General features: G+C 39.8%; 1 gene segment (V, D, J or C); it reads left to right on the top strand.

Moving 5' to 3' along the window:
• The first annotated feature begins 579 nt into the window (after positions 1 to 579).
• Positions 580 to 4,797, top strand: LOC308428050 (T cell receptor alpha variable 19-like). The segment is given in 2 exons: positions 580 to 631; positions 4,487 to 4,797.
• The last annotated feature ends 6,454 nt before the right edge of the window (positions 4,798 to 11,251 follow it).

The following is an 11,251-nucleotide window of genomic DNA, read 5'->3' as shown; positions in this document are numbered from 1 at the left end:
AGAAACACTGAAAACAGGCTGGTCCTTCTAGGAACACCAGACCATGGATGTTCTTGTCCTTGCAGTGCAATGGGAGCTCTAAGCCTTTACATTTCCTCTTGATTCTGGAGGTGGGGAGCTCCTTAAAAGTAGTTAAGAAAGAATTCCCTCTAATTGTAGACCTCGGAAATGCTAATATTCACCTCATCTGCTTTACACTATCTGCCCATAGCTCTTATGCACAATTATGAAGTTTTTCCCTAGGGGCAAAAGAAAGCAGTCAGTGCAATAAAAAAGATTCTTGACAGCGTTTAGTCTCAGTAACAGCAAAATTATGCATACATAATACATACTTCGAACACGAATGAAGCCTAAAATTTTAACATGCTTTAAAATTAGTTATTTTATGCATAATGTACATACAAGTGGGAAACTCTGCAGATGAGCTAACAGGCTGCTATTTGAGTGTCCTTGATTATGAAAGAACATTCCTCATGCTGACCCAATGTGAAAAGACTGAAGCAGCTCCTTGAGAGAAGCCTCTGACAGCACTCCTGGAAAAGACTTTTTCCCTCACATGGAAGAAGCGCTTTGATCACCATGACTCCTTGTGAGGTCCTAGTGCAGGAAGCAGTCTCTTCAGACTTCCCAGGTGAGTCCCAAAGGACTGGATTCCATCAAAGCTCTTGAATCCTCTGTTGAAGTAGACTTTATGCATGAAGTTAAAATTATAATTTTAATTACTGAATATTATTCAGAATATGATGATTCTAGAAACTGAGTTCCCCACGAATGATTCTATAAAAACCACCAAGTACTTCATTTCATCATAGCATGAGCAGTAGCTGCAAAGGCCTAAGCTGATTTTAGTTGTGGGCACAGCTGTCCCACACTTGTCTTTCACTAGACCTTCCCTGAAAGAGATAAATAAAAATATAATAGTAAAGTACTTTGGGACAGTAACAGTTTCTTTTTAAGACTTCCAAGAGCAAAGCAGTTAATCTGTGGAGACTGTGTAGTGCTTTAAAAGGTGCACTTGACTGCTGTTGCTAACTTAGCTCAAGAAGTAGAAAACTATACACCACTGGTACTCTTTTCCTAGAACATTGAAATTCTAAGAGAAGATAAATAATGATTGCTTCAGCATGAGTAAAGTGCATTCTTAACTGTGGAGTTCTTTGTAATTCAGATACCACTCTGCATTGTGTTGATCAATGGAATAGAATTGAAGTCCCAGAAATCAAACCAAACATGTATGGTCACTTGATATTTGACAGAAGAACTAAAAATATTCCCTCCCACCTCCCTGCCCTGCATTTCCCTACACTGGGGTATTGAGCATTGATGGGACCAAGGGCTTCTCTCACTGATGCCCAATAAGGCCATCCTCTGCTACATATGCGGATGGAGCCATGGGTCCCTCCATGTGTCCTCTTTGGTTGGAGGTTTACACTCTAGGAGCTCTGGGGGTCTGGTTGGTTGATATCGTTGTTCTTCTTGTAGGGTTGCAAACCCCTTCAGCTCCTTAAGTTTTTTTTTTTTTTCTAACTCCACCATTGCACCGTTGTAAGTTCCTTTGCAGGGTTGTTTACTAATGCAACTAATAAGGATCACATGAAGATAGAACTATTAATGGCTTCCCTATTTTTGGCAACTTGACAAGAGCCTTTTGATATTATGAAAGTTAGTGGTCAGCAGTGAGGTTTTCAGGTCTTTCACGTCCTATGACCAACGTGCATGATATCTTCAAGAAGGACTTACCTTCAATCTCTGGGACCCAAGGGCAACACAAATAGCCAGCAGTCTTCCTAGAGCCTCTTGGATTTTGATGATCAATATAAGGAAAGAAGCTTCTCATAGCTAGTGTGTGATTTCCTTATTAGATGATCTGTTTCTTGAGGGGGTGTTGCCACGTGGAATGGAATAACTTCATTAAAAATATATAATGTAATCCAGGTAAACAATAAGTATCTTTATGGGTATTTCAAACATCCTCGGTGGCATTTATACTCTCTCTCTCTCTCTCTCTCCTTCTGTATTGAACTTCCTGTCCCACTTCTTAACTAAGCACACCATTATTCCAATTTTCCTGAATTACTAATTTCTTCCTTTTTATGATTTTAGAATATTAAGCTCTATTCTTTTAAAAGATTTTATTGATTTATTGATTGATTGATTGATGTGTGTGTTTTTGTATAAGCACCCACATCTGTGTGAGTGTTCAAAGAGTTGTGTATATACATGGTTAGTCATACCTGTGTGCATGTGAAGGCCAAAAGATTGTGTTCAATCTTTCAAGGCTGGAGTTTGAGTTTTGGCAGGTCACTTAGCTTTGTAAATGAGTCCTGGGAAGTGAGCTTCTGACTTTATCATTAGCCCCTGGTGCTATACATGGTTGGACTGTCTCTCCATCAACCTTAAGCTTTATTTTCACTAGGAATTATTGTCAGTCAATTAAGTCACAAAGAAAGGCAAAGGAGCATTTAGAATGAGGCCTATTGTCCAGCCCAGGACTCAAACCCAATGCACTCCAAAGCCACACCTCAGAGGCTGTGGCTATGCAGCAGGAGAGCAGTCACCTGCTCTGTGGAGAACTAGAGCAGGGGCCGAGCCCTGGTGTCTGAGCTCCCCAGGCTGCTCTGCTAACTACAGAGACTGCAGTCCAGGGCCTGTGCTCCCAGCTCTCAGGAGTGCAATGGACAGAGCAGTATACCTCAGATAGCACACTGTAGTCCCCGAAGGACTGGCTTCTAGGTCATTTGATCTCATACAGAGGCCTGGAGCTCTTTCAGAGACCTTGTTTGTATTTATTATTTTGATTACATCTTGGGTTATTTTAATTCACCCATTGGGTTAACAACTGCAAGTGGAAGATAAAGAGCTACATACAAAATGTGATACAGCAGTACGAAAAAATTCAGCCACCAAATCACCTGAAATTAACATGTCCTTACATATAGACAGGGTAGTGTAGCATGGGTATGTAATAAGCTTGAGTCACAGGGAGACCTGGCAAGCTTATTATGAGATTGTTTTGTAAGTTAAAAATACACAGAATTTAATAAGTGAGAGTTTACACTTCATGGCAATGGGATAGTAACTTCAAGGTCATGTGATAAGTATAGTTCTCGGTGTGGAGAGAAACGAACATATCTTCTGAATAAAACTTGATGTTAGACTTTTAAAACCTAATCAGCTTTTGTAGCAGTGGGTTTTCAAATTGGTATAACGTCTGTCTGTCGATCTGTCCGAGTCTCTTTCCCACTTCTCTCTCTCTCTCTCTGTGTGTGTGTGTGTGTGTGTCTATGTGTGTGTGTGTGTGTGTGTGTGTGTGTATGTATGTATGTATGCATGTGTCTCTGTCTCTCTTTTTATCTGTCTGTCTGTTTATATGGTTGTTTGCATGTGTGTGTGTGTGTGTGTCTCTGTAAAATCGTGGTCAACATTGAGTATGTTCCTCTATTGCTTCTACTTTTATTTATTGAATAATTGTTTGTTTGATTGATTTCTTTGGTACAGACTTTTACTGAGACTGAAGCTCACCAGTTGACTGACTACTGAGATTCCAGGATTCTCTTGTCTCTGCTTCTCAGTGCTAAGACTGGATTCGCACCTGACTGCTGGAGATGACACATCTCGTGATCAGTAGTGGACAACTGTCATGCTGTGCATCTACTTAGTCTCTAAATATTATTTCATTCCTCTTACTATTTCACAGAATATAAACAAATATTCTATAATTCTAATGGACTACCTTTTACCATGTGATTGAAGACTAACTTTGTTCATTTCAGAATTTAGATAGACCATCACATTCACTAAGGGAGAGAGATTATTTCAGATCTCAATGCTTCATAGAAAAATTCATGGGATCCATGTATGACTTAATAATTTTTATTGAGTGTAATTAGACAACAGAATAACACCCATGTATGTAAAGCAGCTATACCCTCAAAAGGCATGAATTTTGTGAAGCTCCCTTTTAAGTGCTGCCTCTTTTGACTACTAAGAAAGACAAAGGAAGCAAGTAAAAGTCTGTGGTGAGCTACACATTTGATCTCTGTATATGGAACTTGTGGCCTATGATCACACAAAACTTTATTTCCTGCTTGAGGTAATGTAATACACACAGGCAATGCATGTGCAAACTGCCTATTGCTCAGACACTGAGAGCTGAGTTGCGGCAGAACAGACACACTCATACAGAGAGACCTGTGTCACATGCCTCCTCACAGCCTGTTCTGTGTGCTGGTGGCCTTGGCTTTGTCTGGTATGAATGCATCATGTATAGCTAAGGATATTATATGGGAAGCATTGCCTCAGGCATATGGCAGTTTCTATAGACATGAGGGGGAAGAGGGACTGGAGAGAAGCCAGCACAGTGTGTCTTTAGTTAGGTTTTTCTTCGGATCTTTTAAGTAACCCAATTCCAACAGTGTTTCATGTTATAGTGTTCCACTATAACAGCATAAGCTAACAGCTTTTAACTCTTCTGTTTGTTTTGCAGGATTCAATGTGGCCCAGAAAGTGACTCAGGTCCTGTCAACAGCAAGTGGGCAGGTGGGAGAAGAAGTCACCCTGGACTGCTCATATGAGACAAATAATTTGTTATACTATCTTTTCTGGTACACCCAGCTTTTTAGTGGGGAAATGGTTCCCCTTATTCATCAACCTTCTTATGATCCTGAGAACAAGAGGAGCGGCCGCTATTCTGTCGTCTTCCAGAAGTCACTCAAGTCCTTCAGCCTTGTCATTTCATCCTCCCAGCAAGAGGATTCAGGGATATACTTCTGTGCTTTCTGGGAGCTGACACAGTGATTGAAGTGACAGCACAGCCTGAACAAAAACTGGGGCTCCTTAAGCAGAGGCTCTGGTGGGAGAGCCCAGCCGAGAAGCACATCTGCACATCCTGGACCAGAAGGCCCCAACTGTGGATGCTGCCTCTGTGGTCTGCATCAGAACTGGGTTTCTAAGTAAAACCTCAGCCCATGCAATTTAGAAGCAGTTATGGTGAGAGGCTTTTGATAATACTTTGTCTTGAAACAGAGTTAAAAATAGAGCACTGAGAGTATGTTTAGGATTTTCTACAGTTGGGAATCTTGCACGATAATCATTTGAAGTTGTCTTTATTTTGGTAGGAGCACATATCTCAGATGAGATATCTACAATAGCAAAGGACATAATACCCTGGTGAGAGTTCCACTCAGAGAAGGAGATCCAGCATGGGTGAAGTAGTCAGAGACAGATTATGAAAATTTCACCCCATAAAATACCGGTGGTAACTGGGTTATCCCCACAAATCTTTTTCTTTGTTCCTAGTACTGGGCCTGAGGTACTGAAGGTCAGCTTGACCAGCAGTTGGGAAGGACAGTTACATGGCTGTATGGAGCCTTGTGAGAATTCAGGGAGGCCAAGAAAACCAATGGAATCTAGAAGGATAAACCTCCCGTACCTCCTCAGTCTCTTGGTTTGGAGGACATCAGAGGAAGTCATGCCATTTGTCAACACACTGCAAACAGACTTGACCCGAATAAAGAAAAGCTACAGAAGTAAGTAGAGCATTAAAGGTAAAGTGAGCTGGAATGTTTGTGGGGCCTGAATCTGCAGGGTTATATGAAAAATAATTAAATATCTCACACCTATCTCTCAAGTTTTCCTCAGTTGCCTTTTCCATGCCCACCCCCAAAACAGAGCACCACGGAAAGGAAATGTTGAGAAATGTGTTTCCAGATATGTTTTTAAAGATTATTTTTATATCATGTGTATAACCTTTTTATACATACATGTGTGTGTGTGTGTGTGTGTGTGTGTGTGTGTGTGTGTGTGTGTGTGTGTATGTGTGTGTACTAGGTGAAGTCTGGTTCTCAAGGAGGCCAGAAGGGAATATTACATTCCAGAAATTAGAGTTATTGAAGGGAAGGATTTACTATGGGGATGTCAGGAACTGAATCTCAGTCCTATGCCAAAGCACTGATTGCTTTTAACTAGTGAGTGTATACTCCAGCCCCTTCATTTCCATAAACTGTACATGATAACGGAGGTAAATAATTTGAATTCACCAATTAAAAAACATAGGCTACCTGGGTGCAATAACAAACAATACTTACTTTCTGTGTCTCCAGGAAACACCCCCCATAGCTAAGAACAATGACACTGAAAGTAAGCAATAGAGAGCAGCTTGAGAAGCAAATGAAAGCTGTGAACTTGGCACAGCCAGGGTCATCTCTGAAAGAGGAGACTTCACACCGAAGCTAGTCAGAGAGCAGAAGAAAGCCACTACATGGCCACAGACGGTAAGCTTTGTGAGTATGGACACATGGTGATGTTGCTCCCAGATCAACAAAATAAACACTAAGTGTCACAAAATAAAACATGGTTTCTTATTCAGTAATGACCTTAAACTTCAATGCCTCACTGTGATGTTAGCAAGTCTTCCTAAATTAAAAACTAAAAAAGAAACTCCAGAGTGAAGGCATCCTGCAAGTCTGCCTCTCTGACTTTGGCAGGAGATTCCCAGGCAGGGAAGGGAAGCCAATGTGCTCTTAGAGAATTCACTAAATGCAGGCTACAAAATCTTGCTAACGAATATGAAATCCACATTCTTTACTCTAAGAATCAAAAGCCTGATGCTTTATTAAAAAGCCCAACAAGGGAAAGAAACTTTGTAGAACATTTTAATGAGTAAATTACCATAACATCCTGAACTTGTTTGTACTTGTTCTTTTGAAGATTCCTCAATTGGACCTAATCGCACCAACCTGCAAGTTTAAGATACCATGGACCAGGGACGGAGGATTGCCAGTTTGAAGCAACCCAATACAACAGCCACAACCCTCCTAACACAAGACAATAACAAAGTTAAGAAGCAGGAAAGTTCATTGACATACTGGAAAATTGTTTTCACAATGTGTGTTTTGTTAGGAGCCATTTCGGTGATTCTAAATTAGCAGAACTAATAATTTATTGTGGCTGCAAGGACAGCAGATCAAATATTGGTTGAGTTTACCTATACAAAACTTCAGTGTCAACTTAGATACAAAAATTATGACCTTTAATTCTCCATGAAGCTGTAGGAGTCAGTGACAGAAAATTAATGTTTAGCCAGACAATTACTCTTAATGAGAACAATGCAAACATCTCTGTAATAAACTTCTTATTCAATTTCTAATTTGAATTTATGTTTGAACTTTTAATGAATTTTTGTTTTAAAAAATGCTCAGAGAAATCTTGTGATCTATTCTCCTAGGAAAGTTATGAAAAACTAGGAACAATTACATTGTGTGCCATTATTATTTTTTTAATTAAACAAATTTATTTTAAAAAACAAAGATGAATGTACAGATTTTATGCATTTTTGCATAAAAGTATATGAATTTATTTTTGTCAGTACTTGAGTTTTTTAAAAGGTTTGTTAGTATGCATTAAAATCTTGCTAGTTACAATGAGCATAAAGTACATGTAAAACAAGATGTAACCTGGAAATAGTCAAGGTTTTCTTGGTGTGTAAAGATTAAGCATAATAGTTTTTCATTTTCTTTCTTTCTTTTTTGCCTTTGTTTTTCTGGAACTTTATATAGTCTGTGAGTTGTTTTGGTGGTGTTCAGAGCTTTCTGGGGTTAGTATCCAATTATCAGTGACTGCATACTATGTCTGTTCTTTTGTGACTGGGTTACCTCACTCAGGATGATATTCTCTAGATGCATCCATTTTCTTAAGAATTTCATAAAGCCATTGTTTCTGATAGCTGAGCAGTACTCCATTGTGTAAATATACTACAATTTTTGTATCCATTCATCTACTGAAGGACATCTGGTTTCTTTCCAGCTTCTGGCTATTATAAATAGAGCTGCAATGAACATTGTGGTGCATGTATCTTTGTTGTAAGTTGGAGTGTCTCTGGGGTAAATGCCCAGAAGTGGAATAGCTGGATCTTCAGGTAAGACTATGTCCAGTTTTCTGAGGAATCTCCAGACTGATTTCCAGAGTGGTTGTATCAGTTTACAACCCCACCAACAGTGGAGAAGTGTTCCTCTTTCTCTGCATCCTCGCTGGCATCTGCTATCATCTGAGTTTTGGATCTTGGCCAATCTGACTGGTGTGAGGTGGAATTTCAGGGTTGTTTTGATTTGCATCTCCCTGATAGCTAAGGATGTTGAGCAGTTCCTTAGATGCCTCTCAGCCATTCGATATTCCTCAACTGAGAACTTTTTGTTTAAGTCTGTACCCCATTTTTTAACAGGGTTGTTTAATTCTCTGGTGTCTAGCTTTTTGAGTTCTTTGTATACCTTGGATATTAAACCTCTATCAGATGTGGAGTTGGTAAAGATTTTTTCCCAATCTGTTGGCTGCTGTTTTCTTGACAGTATCCTTAGCCTTACAGAAACTTTTCAATCTCATTAAGTCCCATTTGTCAGTATTTGACCTTAGAGCCATTGGTGTTCTGTTCAAGAAATTTTTTCCTGTGCCTATGAGTTCTAAGGTTTTCCCTACTTTCTCTTCTAATAGTTTCAGTGTACCTGGTTTAATGTGGAGTCTTTGATCCACTTACACTTGAGCTTCGTAGAAGGAGATGAGAAAGGGTCTATTTTCAATCTTCTACCTGCTGAGTGCCAGCTGGTGTGCCGTTATTATATTAGAACACGATAAAGCAAGATTAGAAGGGCAGCAGAGTAAAGCAACTTAGAAATGAAAAGGAAACTTAGAAATTAATAAAGCAATGCACAAAGAAGGCAATAGTGTCAAAGGTTCATGGTATTGGTACAAACAGGAAGGTAGATCAATGGAATAGAATTGAAGAGCCAGAAATGAGCCCACACATCTATGGTCACTTGATCTTTGACAAAGGAGCTAAAAACATTCAATGGAAAAAAGACAGCATCTTCAACAATTTGTGCTGGTTCAACTCATGGTCAGAATGTAAAAGAATATAAATTGATTTATTCTTATTGCCTTGTACAAATCTCAAGTCTAAGTGGATCAAAGACCTCCACATAAAACCAGATACACTCAAACTAATAGAAGAGAAAGTGGGGAAGAGCCTTGGACACATGGGCTGGGGAGATTTTTCTGAAAAGAACACCAATGGCTTATGCTCTTAAGATCAAGAATTGACAAATGGGACCTCATAAAATTGCAAAGCTTCTGTAAAGCAAAGAGCACCGTCATTATAAAAAACAGCAACCAACAGAATTGTAAAAAAAAAAAAAAATTGCCAATCCTGCATCCGATAGAGATTTAGTATCTAATATATACAAAGAACTGAAGAAGTTAGACTCCAAAGAATCAAATAACCCTATTTAAAAGCTGGGAGACAATGTGAAACAAAGAATTCTCAACTGAGGAATATCGCATGGCTGAGAAGCACCTAAAGAAATGTTCAACATCCTTAGTTAATAGGGATATCAAAATAACCCTGAGATTCTACCTTGCACCAGTTAGAATGGCTAAGATACAAAAAGGCAGGTGATAGTAGATGCTGGCAAGGTTGTAGAGAAAGAGGAACACTTCTCCATTTTGGTGGGATTGCAAGCTGGTACTTTCACTCCAGAAATCAGTCTAGAGGTTCCTCAGAAAATTGTACTTAGTACTATCTGAGGATCCAGCTATACCACTTCTGGACATATACCGAAAAGATGTTCCAACATATAATAAGGACACATGCTCCACTTTTCCTGTAGCAGCCTTGTTTATAATAACCAGAAGCTGTAGTGAACCCAGATGTCCTTCAACGGAGAAATGGATACAGAAAATGTGGTACATTACACAATGGAGTACTACTCAGCTATTAAAAACCATGACTTCATGAAATTCTTAGGCAAATGTTTGCATCTAGAAAATATCATCTTGAGTGAGGTAAGCCAATCACAAAAAATGAAAAAAAAAACACACATGCTATGTATTCATTTATAAATAGATATTAGATTACCAAAAGATCAGATTACCCAAGATACAATTCACAGACCACACGAAAAAGGAAGACCAAAGTGCAGAAGTCCTTTTTAGAAAGGGAACAAAAATATTCATAAGAGGCAATATGAAGACAAAGTTTGAAGCAGAGACTGAAGCAAAAGCCATCCAGAGACTGCCCTACCTGTAGATCCAGCCCACATATAGCCACCAAACCCAGAAAATGTTGCTGATGTCAAGAAGCACATGCTGACAGGAGCCTGACATAGCTGTCTCCTGAGAGGCTTGGCAGAGCATGGCAAATACAGAGACAGATGCTCACAGCCAACCATAGAACTGAGAATGAGGTCCCCAATGGAAGTTTTAGAGAAATGACAGAAGGACCTGAAGGAATTTGCAATACCATAAGAACAATACCAACCGACCAGAGCTCCCAGAGACTGAATCACTATCCAAAGAGTACACAAGGACAAACCCATGGTTTTAGTTGCACATGTGGCAGAGGATGGCCTTGTTGGGCATCAATGGGAAGAGAAGCCCTTGGTCCTGCCAAGGTTTGATGCCCAGTGTAGGAGAATGTCAGGGTGGGGAGGCAGGAGGTGGTGGGTGGGTAGGAGAGCACCCCATAGAAGCAGAAGGAGAGGAGTTGTGTTAGGGGGTTAATGGAGGGAAACCAGGCAAGGGGATAACATTTGAAGTGAAAATAAAATATATCCAATATAAAATATAATAATAAAAAATAATTGTAAAAAAAGAGGCATTCACATGCAAAATTCCAGGCAAATGTCTTATTCAATATTATGTTAGGATTCTCCAGAGAAACAGCATGGGGGGTGGAGGGAGTCTCAGAAAGAAACTGCACCTTCTGTTGACTCTGTGGAAGGCAGGTGAGTGACTAAAACCTCGCTGGTTGGGGAGAAGCTGAAGTGTTGCTGATCGAGAGCTCAATTGCGATTTTCCTTGGCTACATTCAGGCAAATTTTACTTTCTCATTTGAGGTTCATCTATCTGTGTTTCCCTGACATTTACTCCTGTCTCCATACAGGGAAATTTACCCTGCAAAGCCCTAGACGATCATTCCATTACTGTTAGAACCCCTTTCCTGTGCCCCTCCTCCTAGTGGCTCCCCGACTCTCCTTCTAAGCCCCCTGCTTTCCTGTATTCGGTCACTCTATTCTCCCTCTTATTTCCTGCCCTCTCCTAAGATCTGTGTTTTCTACTAGTGGTCTTTTTCTAGTTCACGGGACAATGACATTGGTCCACTTATCTATGCATACTTTAACATCACAGTCTAAGACATGCGTATGAGAGAAAACAAGCAGTGTTTGTTCTGACAAAGAAAAATGTTTTTGACAGAATTGGCCAC

This window comes from Micromys minutus, assembly GCF_963924665.1.
Source record: "Micromys minutus genome assembly, chromosome: 12".
NCBI lineage: Eukaryota > Metazoa > Chordata > Mammalia > Rodentia > Muridae > Micromys > Micromys minutus.
This window is presented reverse-complemented; position numbering and strand designations above follow the sequence as displayed.